Source organism: Ambystoma mexicanum, chromosome 2p (genome assembly GCF_040938575.1).
Source record: "Ambystoma mexicanum isolate Mex_15411 chromosome 2p, UKY_AmexF1_1, whole genome shotgun sequence".
In the NCBI taxonomy this organism is placed as follows: Eukaryota; Metazoa; Chordata; class Amphibia; order Caudata; family Ambystomatidae; genus Ambystoma; species Ambystoma mexicanum.
The window spans coordinates 78455360-78473660 of NC_090923.1; the positions used below are offsets into that span (position 1 = coordinate 78455360).

At 38.6% G+C, this 18301-nt stretch overlaps 1 protein-coding gene across 2 annotated transcripts in view; it reads left to right on the forward strand.

Moving 5' to 3' along the window:
- The window catches only part of LOC138566228 (sodium- and chloride-dependent creatine transporter 1-like), a 358699-nt gene that overhangs the window by 66247 nt on the left and 274151 nt on the right, over positions 1 to 18301 (forward strand). The gene's annotated exons all lie outside the window — the stretch shown is intronic.

The window sequence follows — 18301 nt, forward strand, 5'->3', positions numbered from 1 at the left end:
AGTAGAACCAGGCTCCCATCTTCTTCCTGAACTGCCTCCTCTGCGCACAGTCTGCTTCATTGGTACAGGAGCACACTTTACTGCAGGTCTAGTCCTTTTCCGGACAGTGACATTGGCCAATGACACCACAGCAGTCTTTTTTTAAAACATTTTTCTGTTAATTTAAGATCCCTTTTTGATGCCACAGGAACAGCCACTGCTGACCTCTTTCCTTGGGAGGACCAAAGCGTTGTCCATCAGTCCTTCTAAACCGACAGATACTGAACTGCCACCTTCCCAACAATCCAATTGCCTCAAAAGGAGTTGTAGAACTTTCAACCCAAAGGTCCCTGTTGAACTTTGACTTATGGACCACGACCATTAGGATCGTACCCTAAAATGCATTCCAGGAGATTTTCTGAACGGCCTTGCTCGCCTGCCCTGGTTTGAGATGCAAGGCTTCTTATGAGTGCCTGTGTGGTCATTCCTGTTCAGTGATGCTGTGTCCCTGTGTTTGTCTACCCTGCTCTTTTTCTCAGCGTTGACCTTGAGTGCTCGGCCAACGTTACCACCAGGTGAGCCAAAGAAGGCTTAATGGGAACCGATCTGCCTATGTTTCGGAAACTCAAGCCGAGTATCCTAAGTTATTTATTTTTTTTATTTACATAATCCCTCCAATGCAAAATACCTCCCACTTTCTACACATCCGTATCCCCGTATTAGAAGTTGGAAGGATGGGGGGTGTTGGCTATTGGTCCATTTTTGGGGAGATTCTGGTGCCCATAGTATGATCAGGCTCCACTGATTGCAGTAACATTAGCCAAGAAATGGGGAGATTTATTTACCACGAATGATGAATATGTAAAGGAATCGAAGGCACAGAAGTGTGGGTTCCAAGGGAAAGTTTGATCGAAAGATGTTCGAACCCTCCACCCCACACTGTTTAGTCTAGACTCGCCCCCGTCCCCATTGACCTGCAATCGTTATTTAAGACTGTAAAACAAGCAGTAGGTATTTGATTAAATGTACTCCAAAGCAAGAGTGCGTTTAGCGTGGGCCAACCAGCTGTTATCAGAGCGTAATGATGCCATGGTCCATTAACTCTGGTTAATGACCCACCTCTTTAAAATCGTTAGAACGGCAAACCTCGTGCCATGCTGCTTCCCTCTTGTAGCAGAACCTGTTTCTCCCTGTAGCCGTCCAGACTAGGGCTGGCCTTTCGGGTCAGTGCCATAAGGGCCAGCCTGTAAGGCTGGAACGGGCCGATTGACTTTGGGAGGGGGGGGTCACAGTCTATCAGGTGCTGGAAGTACACCAGTCACTCTGTTTTCCCCCTAATGCAACCTATGGTGGTATGTCCAGGGGTATTGCTCATGGGTTAGCTGCTGGTCCCTGACATTGGGCCATCCGAATCCCTTGGCAGGGCCGACTCACCCTTTCAAGTGTCCAAGGTGGATGCATTGAGGGTTTGGGTCTATTTGACCTAAAACAGTTGACCTAATCCCATTTGATCAAATGTATTTGACCTTTTTTTGGTCTAAAATGTGGAGAGGGGGGAGATTCCCCCCCCCCCCGCCTACAAAGCTCCCCCCCACTTCCCCTCAACCTAATCTATACGTTTACCCACCCCATATATATTTAATTAAACTTGACCAAAAATGTTATCAAATGTTTTTAGGTCAATTATGCTAATACATGCATGGAGTAACAATAAATTGGTTAATAGCTGCTTTATTTTTTTTTTGCCCCAGCACAACTCCAGGAAAATATTCCTAGGCATATATATATATATATATATATATATATATATATATATATATTATTACATGGCCACGGTAGTGGCCATGTAGTTATGGTTAAGTTGCTGTTTCCATAGGAAGAGCACTTTTTGGGCGGCTTATAACTTCGCTCTCCCTGGACGGATCCTCACCAAACTTTGCAAAAAAAGTAATTGGGTCACTCTGAAATTATTTGCAAAATTTGGTGAGGATTCGTCCAGGGGGGGAAAGTTATAGGGGGGGTCCCAAAACTTTTTTTTTCCCATAGACTGAATGGGAAAAATCTTTGCGCACGGCTACAGCCCGAACCGCTGGACGGATTTACACCAAATATGCGGCAGGAGCGGCGGCCTGGTCCCAAAAGCGTGCTTTTGTAAATTTGGTGTAAATCTGTCCAGTAGTTTTTTAAAAAATGACCAAAATGTAAGGCAAAAAAATGTGTGATATCTGCGTTGCTCCGCGGAGAGCACCCCGATTGGCCCATGGGCTTGCGTCATGTCCGCGGACATGCGACGTGTTCGCTGATTGGACGGCGAGGGGCGTGGAGCGCGTCAGATTTTCTGTGGCGCCCGCCATCTTGTATTCGCAGCCGACTGTGTACAGCGTAGTGAAACGTGGATAAAAAATTGTATTTAGTGCCGTGTGTTGGTGTGTAAGAGTGTTTGGGGAGGGTGGGCGAGTATGAGATAGGTTCAATGTTTTTTTTTTTATGTGCTAGACCTTTTTGTTGCGTTCGATTTGTCCGCGGAGAACACGGCTGTTCTGACATTTTGTAAATAAACTAAATGGTGGGGTGTTTAGAGGACGGAGTATGTGTCATTTTTGTTCGCAAGGAAGGTAAAAATGAGCTATGAACACTCGCGGTGTACTTAATTGTTCGTAAATACACAAACTGGGGGTGTCCTCAGGACGCTGTCCGTATTGTAATCTGTCTAGTTGAATGTGTTCTACGAACACTCGCAGTGTCCCGAAATGGTTGCAATTACACAAAATGGGGGTGTTCTGAGAACATTGTTTGTATTGTTCGTTGTCAGGGTGAAAGTGTTTTAAGAGCACTCCTTTTGTTCGCTAATAGTACAATTTCCTAGGGGCGTCAACCGACTTTTTGTCCACTAAAGAAACGATAAATCCGGCTGGTGTGCGCCGACATTATGTGATAATCCTATGACTGGCGCTATTGACCTGGCTGACTTGCTTTTGCGACACTAAATCATATCTCCCACCCCTAAGCCTGATATTATCAAAGCATTCATATTCCCCGCCTTTCTCCGTGACGTTACAGGGTGCGTAATGAAACGCGCCCAGTCGTCTCCAGTACTACGCGACTTTACACAGAACCCGGAAGACAACACACATTATGTCACAACACAGCGCGCCACAATTCGGAATATGAAACTGTGATTTAAAAGCAAAGAGCAAGATTGTAAATGTTGTAAAGTACATTTATTTGACATCAAATGTTTAGAGAATATTCAGCAATTTGCATTTGTCTTTGTTGTCGATCCGCAAAAGTTCATGTTGAGACACGCGATGTTCCTTTGCGGTACAGAGTGTTAGATCAGCTTACAACTCAGTGCGCCACAATTCAGAATATGAAACTGTGGTTTAAAAGTAAACAGCAGGATTGTACATTTGGTAAAGTATATTTATTTCACATGAAATGTTTAGTGAATATTCAGCGATTTGCTATTGTCTCTGCTGTCGATCAGGAAAAGTTTATTTTTGAGCCACGCGTTGTTCCTTTGCGGTAGATAGGCTGTTGGTTTATGATAAAAGCAGTAAATGGTCGCTCTGATAATTGGAAGGTTGCTCCAACAACGAGCCATTAGACCACCCTATTGGTTGGTATGTTGTTTGTAGCCGCTAGTACTGCGTAAGGGCATATTGGTCCTTGGCGATTGTCCCATAAAATGGTGAGGGTCATGAAGTTGCATATTTGGACTTGCACCTGGCAGTTGAAGACCCCATCCGCTGGAGTCTGTAAATCGTGACATAGACAAAACGGGGCCACGTACCTGTTTTAAAAAACATAAATTAGTCTCACCAGCCGATCTTCATTAAAAATCATCATTTTATTTATTAGGGTGTGAAACTATTTGCTATCGAAGATAGTGCAACAGAGTATGTTAATAATAAAATAATAATATTTTCCCATTCATATAGCGCTAAGAACCGTGAGGTATGTAAGCGGTGCTTCTTATTAACCACGGTGTGTGGTGCTCATTTATCGACCACGGAAGGATGAAAGGCTGAGTTTTGCCTTGCCGGGATTCAAACTTGCGTTAGCAAGCTGTGCACGGATGTCAAAGCGAGCGCTGTACTCGCTGTGCCACTTGACAGGCTACAGTGAAGTGGCACAGCGAGTAGAGCGCTTGACCGCCTATAGACCGGTTAAATTATTTCTATTAACCCACCCTGTGTCTGCCTTTTTCAGAGCCCTCTAAACGACAGGGGATCAATTCGGCGGTGATAGTGCGCGGTAGAAAACATTATGCCACTTTCAACGAACAAGTTCAACTTGAGCGGTCTTTAATGCTACGCTATTGTAATTATATTTGGTATAAAGTAATCTAAAGGGTTTCTTACAGTACAATTGCAATTTCCATTGTCTGAGTGGTGCAGTCCCAAAATACGACTCTGCGTGTGCCAACGATCTTTCGTATAGTGATATAATATGTAAAAGTGGTTTCGTTTCAGAAATTTCATCTTTCTTCTCTTACGTTTTAGCAACACTCCTTCAAGAGAAGTCTTTCATCACAATCTCTGTCTGTCAAGGTCAAAACACAATACAACCTTGTAGTCCGCTTCGTGAGCCTCTCCGGGGCCTGAGGAAAAAAATGGAAGATGCTGACCTTCACTGTGAACGAGCATAAATTCTTACTTTGCAACATTCTGTGTAAAGCCATCTGTAGAAGTTGGTTTTTGCACGCCATGTTTGTATATTGTTTGCGTGATATTAAAAAAACTTTGTTAAAGGGACGTTATGGCTCAAAGTAAAACCGAAAAATTCCTGAAATTCGCCAGTTATGGTAACATAAGCAACCATAACTCGCACCACCGTGCACTGCTAACACTAACACCCAGAACATCAAAGATGACATCACAAATGTCATTGATGACATAACTGATGACATCACATGGCTGGCTCTCACTTTTTATCCTTTACTGACATATCGAAGCCACATAGTTTTCTTCAGTAACAGTCGGGAAGTAAAAATTGAAAAGGTACTATATTTGTAGACTTAGGGTCCTGTCACATCATATGAAACATGTACATAGCGGAAGATACAGGCTTGAAAGAGAGCAATCCTTTCTGTGCATGAAGATAATCATTATGTTTATCAGCACTTTCTCATAGTTTTATTTTTATTACTCTACCTTCCCTCTATATGCTCATATTTGTATACATTATACTCTCTCTCCATAGAGTGAATGGGGAAAATAATTTTGGTCGCGCATACAGCCCAAACCGCTGGACAGATTTCCACCAAATTTGGACCAGGAGCAGCGGCTTGGTCCCGAAAGCGTGCTTTTGCAAATTTGGTGAAAATCCGTCCAGTAGTTTTTTTTAAAATGCCCAAAAAGTAGGTAAAAAAAAAGTAGTGATATCTGTGTTCGGTTTGCGGATACACTCCCCTGTTCGCTCCGCGGAAAGTGTCCTGATTGGCCAATCGTCTTGCGTGATGTTCGCGGACATGCAAAGTGTTCGCTGATTGGACGGCGTGGAGCGTGAAGCGCTTCAGATTTTTCGGTAGCGCCCGCCATATTGGATTCGCGGATGTCCCCGGACAGCGCGGTGAAACTTTGTTCAAAATGTGTATTTTGTAGAGTGTGTTGGTGTGTAGGAGTGTTTGGGGAGGGTGGGAGTGTATGAGATAGGATGAAAGTTGTGTTTTTTATGTGTTAGACGTTCTTTTTGTGTTCGATTTGTTTGCGGCCATCACGGGTGTTCTGAAATGTTCTAAATAAACTGACTAGGGGGTGTTCTAAGGAGCCAATATGTGTCCGTTTTGTTCGCAAGCAAAGTGAAACTGTTTTAAGAACACTTGCGGTGTCCGGGGAGTGTTCATAGGGGGTGTCCTGAGGACGCTGTTCGTATTGTTCTCTGTCAAGTTGAATGTGTCCTAAGAACACTTGCGGTGTACTGAAATGTTCGCAAATAAACAAGATGGTGCTGTTCTGAAGACGCTTCTAAGAACACTCCCGGTGTCCTGGAATGTTCGTAGGGGATGTCCTTAGGACGCTGTCCGTATTGTTCGTTGTTAAGTTGAGTGTTGTAAGAACTATCGCGTTGTACTGAAATGTTCGTAGGGGGTGTCCTGAAAACGGTGTCCGTATTGTTCGCTGGCAAGTTCAAAGTGTTTTAAGAACACTCACATTGTTTGCGGACAGTTTCCCATAGATCATAGTTGAAATGTTTGACTCTATGGATGTGATATGCTGCGGTGGTTGTTGCCAGGGCATAGAGTCTTGGGTGCATGGCCCTGGCAACAACCACCGCAGCATATCGCATTCATATTTGCTTATAACTTTAGGTGAAAAACAAATGTATAAGGAACAAAGGTATTAGATACTATGGATGTGATATGCTGCTATGGTTGTCCTTATTATTGTATACTTACTGTTTGGTCTAGTAATGGGAGTCCATGTTTTTCTTCATTTCTGTGATAAAAGAAAATAACATGTTAGTATTAGTATTTTGTAATGACTTATTACATTGTATAAGCAATATACTTTTATTTTTTTTCGACCATCATATTTAGTAGAGTACAAATCAGAATACTGTGCAATTTGCTCAGTTTCTGTTTTTGTTGCTAAAATCATTGGATCTGTGGGAGAAAAAAAAATCCATGTTGGATTAAATAAAAAAAACCTTTTTCTGTTATGCTACAGTTTATTTGTTTGTGTGTTCACTTGTTGTTTCTGGCTAATGCTTTATACTTTGCTTTGTTGTATTTTATTTGGAGCAGTAACAGATTCTTCATTTGTTTTGATATTATAAAATTTTGGAGCAGTTAGATACCAATTGGCGAATTCTAACTGTCTATTTTTTGGTCTAATTTAGTGGTATTCATTTATCTGATTAGTTGTTGTAGAATCTTTGAGCAGTTAGATAGCTTTTGGAGTATTCTAACAGTTTATATTTTTGTAACACAAATTTACTTAAAGGTTTAAATACAGTTTATTTATCAAATTTTGGTTTTAAGAACATCAAATAAGCATTTGTAAGATTTGCTGGTAATCTCTGCTTTAGAGTAATGGTACTATCACTACATTCAAACCATCCACATTTCTTTTTTATGTATGCAGTGTAGTGCCCTGAATTGGTTGTGGCTCCTGCGTGGTAGATTATACCTATTGTTGTGAAGGTTTTCTTACCAAGTGATATTTGACCATGTGTGAATCCAGTCAGCTTGCAGTTGTTTTTGGTACCATCTGCATTGTAATGTAGAAGCATTAGTATTACGTATTTACTATGTGTTTGTATTACTAACGTGGAGCGATTATCTCAATTGCAGGTAGAGCATAATCTACCATGGTTTGCATTTTGTACAAGTTGCTGAAATGGAATGGATTCACAATTTGGTATTGATATATATGAAGCGTTCATTGGGGATTTCTTTGTGTCACATTGTTGCAGAGAGTGCATGTATGTTTCCACATGTATGAAATCTGAAAGATTTCATTTATAGGTATGTTTTTGTTTTCGAGTACTTGTAGTAAGTACATTAGAAAATCTTGTGGATCTTCCTGTGAGTTTGTAGTGAATTTCACCATTCCAGCACAGTAGTCCAATTGTCGTCTTATTCCAAAAACACTATATGTGTTGTCAGGATTGTTTGCTGCATTTCTGTGAAGTACTAACATTTGCAAACACAATGGGTCTGTACTGTGTGAGTAAATGTTGTCAACAATTGGTGGTAATTGAAATAGAATATTCATTGCTACATTTGCATAGCAACTTACACCAACTATATTTGAGAATTTAAATGGTCCAGGTAGTTCTGTATCTAACTGCTTTTTTTGGAGTTTGTCTTCCTTCTTTAAAGAAGTACCTGGTTTACTTTCTCTAATTGATTCTTTTTGTTTGTGGTACTTGATGAAGTATTAGTTTCTTTTACTCTCTTTGGAGGATTTGCAGTGACGTCCTGTTTCATTTCTGTTTGATTTAGTTTTCTTTTACAACGTTTTAGTTTTTGTGGAACAGAATATGTGTTTAGATGGGGAGTGTATAGTGAGCGAAGTCTATTATATTCTAAAATGCAAGGAATATCAGCGTTTACTTTACTTGCATCAAAGTTGATTAGAAATAGACCGTAAAGTGTACGTAAGCGTGATAGTGCTATGTAGCTCATGCCTTCTTTAAAGACTGTGTTACCAATATCTATCATTGCTTTGTCTAGGGTAAGACCTTGTGATTTATGAATTGTGACTGCGTATGCAAGAGTTAGAGAAAATTGTTCTCTGCGTACATACATATCTTTGGAGAGAAGGAATCTAGCTGTTGAGCGTCCTATCCGTTTTACTTCTGAAAGTTTGTCAAAGAGTATATTGACAAACTAAATTTTGTTGTCACGTGGGTATGTTTGAAAGCCAACAACTGTACCCAGTGCTCCATTAACTAGTCCTTGGTCCACGTCAAGGTTACGTTTAAGCATTACTCTGCAATTTAAGGATAATTTTAACATCTTTTCTAAGCCTGCTGTGTTTGAGATTGATTTTTCTAAATTATTTAGTCTTGTTGTGGCTTGATCACACATGGGTAGTGTCATACCATGTACATCTAGTTTGTCTGTGGCGCTAATTTCCATTATTGGTTGCATTTCTTTACTTAGCATGATTTCATTGAATTTGAAACAGCTTGCAAGAGTTGGCATTAAGGCCATACAATTGACATTTTTGTGGGCTAATTGTTCCATAACATCTGTAGCACATGCATTATCGCCATAAAGTGCATTAATGTGCCGGGTTTTCAATGTTGCTTCTGCTTCTTTAGAAAGTATACCAACTCTCAAACTTTTTAAAATGTTGGCATAAGTTAGATCTGCAGATTGGCGCATGTTTTCTGTTAATTCTCTGTATTGGAAATGTTGCCAAAGGTTGACAGTTCCAATGCTGCCAACAGTTCTACGGCAGAGTTTGTGCCCTAATGTTTTAAAAATAGGTTCACCTTTTACTGGTGTTAATTGAAGCAGATCTCCAAAAACAATAATGTGTTTTCCTGCAAAGAGCTCTTCATAGTCTGTTTTGAGTACTTCTTGTAATCTGAGGTGAATCAAAGCTAACATCAGGTTGGAGACCATGCACACTTCATCTATTAGTAGCATTTTCATTTTTTTCAATATTCTGCCTAATTCCACTGCAACTTCTGCAGAAAGTTTGTAATAGTCTAATTTGTTCTGGTGTTCTACTGGTAATAGTAGTAATCAGTGTAATGTAACACCACCTATGTTGTAGGCAGCTAAACCTGTGGGGGCAGTGACAACAGCTGACAGTTGTTTGTCAATTGTTGAAGGAACTTACTAATGATTTTGATTAGGAATGTTTTGCCAGAACCAGCTTCACCACTGACGTACAGTAGTATAGGTTTATAATTATGGCAGGAACATTCTTTATTTTCATGTTTTACACCATGTGCAATTTGTTTTGTTACTTCTTGAAAAATGCTACTTTGCTCATTGTTTAGTTTTGATTGTAGTATAGTTAAGTCTTCCTTATCTTCATACTGACACATGGTGTTTTCTACTTCTATCATAGCTAATTCTGCCTCATTTGTTATTAGTGGTTCTCCCAGTGGTTCTTGGCTTCCTGTTACAGAAGGTTGACTACTGTCAGGAGTATCCTTATCTAGTTGGGCTTGGAGTTCTTCTTCATGTTGCTGTTCATTGTGCAACATTGTTTTGTACTGTGTAAAGTTTACATCAGTTATAGTGCTTTCATTTGCTTTGAAAGCATCCTCATATGAGTCATAGTTATCTAGTAATTGTTCTTCTTTTCTCCATGGTTTGAAGAGTTGTAGCAGGGACATGTAATATACTTCTTTATGTTGAGGAGTCTTCAATGACAATTTGATATGATTAATTAAATTTGGTTTAGTGAGTTTAACTAAGCTGCCTTCACAGTCTGTCACTCTATATTTACCTTTTTTTTCATCGGGTTTCATATTTTTGTATGTGTAGTTTTAGGCTATTTGGTATAGACACATGTTTTCCAAAGTATTACTTCTGTTTGGGTAGTATGTGTCCAATAAATTGTTTTTTAAAATGTCTTGGCTGTTGGGATCATGTTTGGCTATTGTTTCTATATCTTCATATGATTTTAGAACTCTTTTTATAGATTTAGCTGGACCAAGACTTAGCCATACCATATTTTCAGATTTACCATACAATGAAGTACCAGTTAAACGATCAGCTGCTTCATAAGATCCACATTCTCTATGGGTGAGCATTTTTATGCCCAAGCTGTATAATTTCTGAGATACTGTTTTATCTGATGACAGGTCATTCCAGAGGTCTTGGAGCTCTGTTTTTTCTGCTTTAGTGAAGTATGCTGTGACATATCGTGCAACTGCAGTAGAATTGTCTGCAATGTACTGCACATCTATGTTTGCATTCCATAAGTGGGCAATGATTGCATTATAATCATTGATATATTTTTCTTCTTCTTTTCTTTTTATGTAATATGTATTTTTAGGTGACTTTCCTTTAACAGTATGTCTAACTGAAGACATGAGGTTGTTTACTTGCCCTGTATTTGTAACTGGTCTAGGGGAACCAAATCGGCATTTGGTGTAGTATTTGCCTTTGTTTTTGTATTTGCGATGACAATATTTTCCACATTTGTGTCTTTGAAATTGTAAAATTTGTGCACGAAGATCACTATTTGTGGCTTCTGATGGAATTTCACAAGTGACATATTTCTCAATAAACTGTAAAACAGTGGCATCACTGTCTTGACCAAATTTAGGAGCATCTTTAATCCATAAAAGCATGTGGATATGTGGTGCTCCTCTGGCTTGGTATTCTTTTCTCCAAAAGAAGTGTTGCACTTCTCCAAGGGGAGGAACAGTTTTATTACAAATAAAATGTAGCATAGCAATGAAGCGATTGTGAAAATATCTTGAAACATTAACAGGATCCAAAGAACAAAGTTCTCCAGGTGTTAGAATATCTGTTTGTTTTGTTTTTATTTGATATGCGTAGGAAATCATGTAAATCTTCCCATGCATATTCTGCACAACTTAATGTAACAAACCAAGTGGGTGGGCCAAGGTTTCTGATCATACAACGTACATCTCCATGACGTCGAAACCAGTACTCTCTAGTACCACGCATATTTACTAATATATTTGTAATATTTGATTGTAAAACCTCATCCTTTTGTTGCACTTTCTCTAATAATTGTGTAGCTGTCATATTTTGAAAGTGTGATCCTGATTTTAATATGTGTGCAACTCCGTAACATAGTTCACTTTCAAAGAGTAGGTGGAATATGTATTCCCAGATTTAGACAAAATGTGGATCTTCAGAATACATCCGTAATGAGCGGTATTCTGAAGCTGATATTTGAATAGGTCTGTCATCATACCTTCCTCCTTTGCCAGTAGGAAAGAGTAGAGGAAAAGCACGTGCTTCTATACTTTTTTCCCATATACTGATTGGCGATCCTTTTGTTTGACGCATTTGGTAAGTTTCTAGTACATCTTGTACGGTGTCATTACAGTGCAAAGGATGAATTGCATAATGGTCTAAAGTATTTGATATTGTAGCAGGATCTAGTAGCTCAAATTGACCAGCTTCTTGTGTTTCTTGAATTATTTCAGTTGTATCTTTCAAGTTTTCTTCAATATTAATTTCTTTGTAATATTCATTATTCTCTTTAAGATATTGGAAGGCTTGTCTAACTTTATATAAATCTACCAGCTGTTGCCATATTTTTTTGTCTTTTGTAGGTACTCCATTTACTAATATAATTAAAGATTTCTGCATTCGACGTTGCACTCCTATAGTATGCACATTTTCTTTTAGATTTAATGGTAAACTACTTTTCCACGAATGCCTTTTACCAATTCAGAGGGAGGTAATTTTGCTGTTTTTGGTTGAAGGCGTATTATTGCTTGAAATGGGTGTACTGTTTGAATTATGATGCTCTCATATAAATTAAGTTGTTGTAGAGGTTTTGGTACTGGGTATAATTCCAAATTATTTGTGATAGAACGTGAAGGAGTTTGGTTGTTGTCAAGTTTTGTAGTGCAATAACTGCAAAGTATTAAGGGCTCAGTTATTTCATATCTGTTTTCTGCTAGAAGGTAGAGAGCTAATTCAAACCATTTAGAATCTTCATTGTCTTCTATTTTGTATGATAGGTCCACAGTTTTTGTGTTACTTTTATAAAAAATTCTACGGCAACATACACACACATGGTTTGGTACTTCAGCTGATGTACTTTTACATTTTAGCATTTCTTTTTTGTATGTGTTTAGCAAAAGGTTGCCATGTGTAGAATTGTTGCAAAATTGGTTTAATGCTATTTCATTCTGTAAATGGCTTTCGCTTCCAAAATATTTTTTCTGGATATAGTGAATTTCTTCAAGTAGGTCTTTTGCTGTACCATGTAGAAGGATGTTATTTAACTTTGCTAGTGCTAAAGCAGGACTTTTAGCATAGTACAGTTTATAGACTAGATTTCTTATAGTTGAATGATGTTTTGATATCATGGAAAGTGGTTTTACAAGTAGGTCCTGTAATGCAGGCCAATGAATGTCCTTGTACTTGCGCACTGGACAGGTATCTATATTTTGCAATAATTTAATTTTGATTTTGTCTTTGCTTTTTACATATTTATTGAGGAATTGGTGTAAAGATTTGAAACATTGTTTGGGAATGTTACACATAGACATGCATGGCCATTTGTACACTAGACGTTCTGATTCAGTTGAATGGAAGGGTAATTCTAAGTTTTCAGGGCATATTTTTGTAAGGAGTACTTCTTGTTCCATTATGGTATTATTCACTTTTTCATAACCTCGACCACTGCTATTTATGGCAATTGTATTCGTTGGCTTTTGTTTGTACGCTTCATCATTAAAATATGATTCTGTGCTCGTAGTGTGATTCCATTCACCTCCGCAGATACTTAAGAAGTTCTTTCTGTTGACATTTCGCTTATTGAGAAGTCTTTTTTTTTGTAATTTAGTTATTAGTTTTGTTAGTGGTTTCATTTTCTTTAACAGTAAAATAAATACATTTCTTTTGAGAAGAATTGCACTGTCCATCAATGCTTCTAAGATTAATTTCCTACGATAGGTTTTAAGCTTTGAACCTGATTTCTCTCCTGTTTTTATAAGATTTTGAAGGACTTTGTGACGGTATATTTTGGCTAAAATACTTTTCTTGGTATGCTTACTTTGCACTATATTAAAATTTGAAGAAGTAGTTTTATCTGTACTGATAGCTGATTTTCTGTTAATTGTTTTACATTTTGATAGAGGAAGCGACGTTGTTGTACTTGAAACTTCTTGTGTTTCACTAAATTATTGTATTAGCTGTTTTGTTTCAAATTTTTTTACAAATTCTGCTAGAGATGGATGCTTATGTTGGACACCTTTATTTTCATTTGCTCTAATTTTGCGTTGCTTTCTACGGAGTTGTCTTTTGGTAGGCATTCTTTAGGGTCTGTTGAAAAAAATAAAGAAGATATGGGTTGGGGTGTTCTGGAATGTATGTGTGCTGTGTGCATGAGTGTTTGAGTAAGATGATAAAGATGTATGTAATGGTGTGTGATTGTGCATTGGGAACTAAAACTTGTAGGGATAGGTATTCTTGAATTTATGTGTCACTAAACTGGGGTTCAGATGACAAAAAAAAGTAAGCTAGTGGTGTGGAAAAGTACAAATAGTAAATCTAATGTATACAATTAAAACAGTTGTTTGTTCTATAATATGAAAATTGTAGTGGTTCAGTTGGCTAATTTGTGTGTCCAAAAATAGAAATTTGTGGGCCATTCTGGTTGTAAATCGCTGTTTACGACATGGAATTTTTTGGACAAAATGGTACAAAATCTCTACAAAATCTCTATTTTAAGAAACCAAAATAGCTGGTATTAATGTTATAGTATATTTGATTAATAATAGGCTGCTTCTTTTCAGGAAACTGGTCTTCACTGCAACTGTAAAAGCTTCAAATTAGTAACTTTGTTTGTATATAGCACTGATTTTAATTTAGATATTGATTTTTTTTAATTGAAATCCTCAGTGCCTTCTGTAAAACCATTAAACTCATTTATTTACATAAGATACATTGCATCAGTTCAGTACATATGATATGTTCTTAATGAACAAATTGTATTGAATGACTAACTGTAGCAAAAATAAAATAACTTTACTATGTCTTGTGAAATTTATAATATATTAGTCAATACCACTATTTCTGTAAGTAAACTGTTCTAGGTAATAGCGCCTCAATGTCATGTCTAATTTAAAGTAATTAATTAAATAAATAAAAACAAAAAATATGAAATTGTATAAGTATTTTTATAAAGGTTTAAACATAGATTGTGTTTGCATGCAATTTTGTTTGAATATATGTAGTCTATATATTTCATTTAAAAAATGTTAGTTTAACATGATTTGTGTGTGTATAAAGAAAGTAAAAAGTATAAGTGAGTTGATTTTAGGAAATTGAAAAAAGTACAGTAAATTCATTTTACAGATTTAACAAGGTAAAAGTCTGTTTGAAAATGTGTTCATCGACCATAGCTCTCAACTCACACGCTTTTGGCGGGTGTCACACGCCTTGTAAAGGGCAGACTCACCCGCCAAGCCTCCTGCACGCGCATTCATTCCAATGGGCGTCTCACCCGCCAAAAACAAAATCGGGTGATTTCACCCGCCTGTAAAACAAAAATGGTTGAGAGCTATGTCATCTACTATACAGAAAATATGCATACCTGAAGTTTGTGTTCATGCATATGGATATGCATGGAGCTGCAAGTAGAAATCTTGAAGACTTGTACAGTATTTGTGGTAGATGCTGCTTGCCAATGATGACACTTGTACTCAGAGATTCAGAGTACATTTGCAGTGCTGATCTATGATGATGCAGTTAGATGTAGAGGTCTTGAATGTGATTGGTGCATGGTCATGTGATTTTTGAGGTACATCCAATGAGGGAATGGCAGAGAGAGTGTAGTGGAAATGGTAGAAGGGCTGTTCATGTTACGATATGTCCGCGGACATGGCGGTTGTTCCCGGACATCGGGAGTTACATCCGGGGATTTTTGGGTTCAGAAGTCATGCAAATGAGAATAAGCACTGAAAGGGATTGGTCAGGAAAGTTTGGTGGGTGTGTTGTGCCAGGAGAGATTTTCTGAGATACTCTTTTTGCTGAGAGAACAAAAGATAGCTATGGCTGTGTGTTTCAGAAAACAGATTGTTTGGATTTTAGGAGATTCGTGGATACATTGGTTGAAGGTGCATGCAGAAAGCTGTGGAGTAGCTGTAGATCTTGGATTCCCACATGTGGAAGTACACTGGCATGGAGTACGTGGAATGAAGTGGTTGGATTTGCTACCTCTCTGTGCTACTTTGGAGACAGAGCAACATCCAGACATAATTGTAATTCATTGTGGAGGGAACAGTTTAGGGCATGTGACTGGAATGTTTTTGCAATTTGCTATGAAAGGACTGAGGAAGGTTATGGACATGTTTCCTAATTCTCAAGTGATATTTTCACGGATTGCGCAGAGGCAAATGTGGCTTCGTTCTTCTTCATTTGGTCCACAAATGGAAAAAGCAAGGCGCAATGTTAATAAGGCTGTTTGTGGCTTTCTAAGAGATTTTGGCATATCTTCTTTTCACAATGAAAATATTATGTTTTGTAGTACATACATTTTTCGCAGAGATGGAGTCCATCTTACTTATGCTGGCAATCCGATTTTTCTGAGAAATGTACAAAATGCATTGCGACCTTTTTTGGAATTACAACGATTTTGAAGTAGATGTTAAGCATTTACAATTTTTGACTTACAAACACTACCCAAAGGCTCTTTTCAGAGCCACCACTTCTTTCCAGAGAAAATGACAATGTTTGTGATGGAGTAGTAACCCAATTTTTTTAATGTTCGCGAACTGTCCGCGGACTTCTAAAAAAATACAAAGAGCCCTGCTTCATTTATTTTCACTTCTATTTTTTAACTGGGAAAGGCGGCTCTGAAAAGAGCCTTATTTTTTTTGATTTTTGTAATTTTGTATTTTTTTTGGTTTTTCAGACACGACACACTAGGAGAGGAGGGTAAAGGGGGGGACACCAACCACAGGGATAAGAAAGGGGGAGCTGAGAGAGGAAGATGAAGAGTGGGTTTTATTTGGGTAGTGAGCAGGTCTTCTCGTGCTCTGAGACGATAGTCTCAAAAGCACTCCGAAGTCGCTCCCCCCCTGCAGAGTACTGTGTCACAGTACATACATACAACTGTGACCCTCGAAAGGTAAGGGTCATGAGCATTCTGTATGGCCTGTAAGGCAGCTTGAGAAAGACGCTGTCCCACAGAGGTGGTCCTTGTGGTGACAGGATCAGAAACAGAGGATGAAGTAGAGGAAATCAACCTGCTACGTTCTTCGCAAGGTACAACCCTGCGAATAGCCCCAGAGTGAAATGACCTCAGGTGTCGCTTCATAGTAGTGGTCCCAAAGCTGTAGTTACCGTGCTTCCCGCGACTGAGTATCATTTTGAACTCGTTGCAGGTAACATGGTTCGCACGAGCCTCAGGACCATTCCCATGAATGGTAAATAACCGCCACACTCAAGACTCAAGCCTAGTGCGGGTAGTAGGGATTTCCTCTACCTCATTCTCATCATCCTCTTCTTCCTCCTCCGCATCCTCAGTCCTGTTCCCCTCTTCAGGCCCTTGGGGAGGTGGTGGTGGTGCTGAAGCAGGTGCAGCACCAAGTGGCAGTTCAGCAGCCAAGGATGCCATGTCGATGATGGTGTAGTCTGCAGGTGGCAGCAAAAATCACTGTTCTGAAGAATAGCCAGAAACACAATGGGAATAAGCTCTTGGGCGTGGTCTTTTATAGGGGTGCTTGTGCGCAGTCCGCGGACATGCGCACTGTGCGCGGACAAATCGAACACAAAAAAAGGATCGGAAAGTTTCAAAAGGTATATAGAAACTCAAGATTGCTATGTGGGACTTGTGGCATGGTGAGATTTTATTGAAAAATATTATGGATTAACTGAAAATGTACTTTTAAATTGTTCGGGGACACGAACAGTGTCCGCATTTCAGGACACACGATGAGCGTGGGCACGGTCATATGATCTGTTTGCAAACTAGTCTGCGAAGGAAGCGCCTGTCCGCAGGACACCAAGTGCATGGAGATTGGTTAGCGCATGCGCATTGATGTCCTACGGACACTGTTTGGGTTCTGAAGTAATTAAAAGTGCGTCACACGTGAAACGAATATTTCAGGACACCGCATGTGTTCTTAGAACAGTTTTAAGTTGATAGCGAACATTACGGACAGATATAGTGTTCTTTAGAACACTTTAATTTGTGTTTCTTTACAAACATTTCAGGACACTACGAGTGTTCTTAGAACATTTTGAACTTGCATGAGAACATTACGGACAGATGTAGTGTCATCAGGACAGTTACATTTTCGTTTCTTTACGAACATTTCCGAACAACCGCGGTGTCCGTGGACACCTAAATTGGTTTTATTACAAGGAACTGAAAGTAATTACAACACAATATAAAAAAAGTAACTTTATTTAACATATAAACAATTTATGACTGAGAAGGTGGGGCGGAAACAAAAACAGGAGAATTAGGGTTTTCAATATTAGTGGGATCAGGTGAAGAAGGGATGGAAATCTCATCAAAACGTTGTGGTCCATGGAGAGAGCTTGGGGATAAATGAATGGGATATGGTGAGGGGGGACAAGTACAGGTGGGACAATGGTATGTTGTTGGTGGTTTTAGGTGATCTTCCACAAAGTTCTTTAAATCCATAAAATTTGCCATAAGTTGGTCCATTTAGTGGGTAATGTGTTCAAGAGTGTTATCCACCACTTCTTTTTCTTTGGAAGTTGCAATTTTTGTAGGGTCTGTAAAAAAAAATGTATATGTTGAATGTATACAAAATATTTATCAATTGGTTTATACAGTAAAGTGTGTACCATTAGATGGACTATCTTTTAACATTTCGTCTTGTGGGAAATGGTCCTCTAGCCAGTCCAGAGTACTACACATTTCTGTGAGAAAACAAAGAAGTAATGTTTTTTTTTTTTTTCTAATATAGAAAGTTTATAAATATATGAGTAAGAAGTGCACTTACTATGTCTGGTGAGATATGTAATCAGTAGTTTATACGTCTGGTCTTGCTGTTGGTTGTGAAGCGTCTGTGGTAATTATGGTGGAAGCCGCTTTATCTTCTTTTGGTATATTCCATTTTAAAACATATTGTATTTACATGAATGGTTAGTGTGTTACATATATGGGTAACATTTTTTAAGTATTACTACATATACTTTGTATGTGTGCTGCTT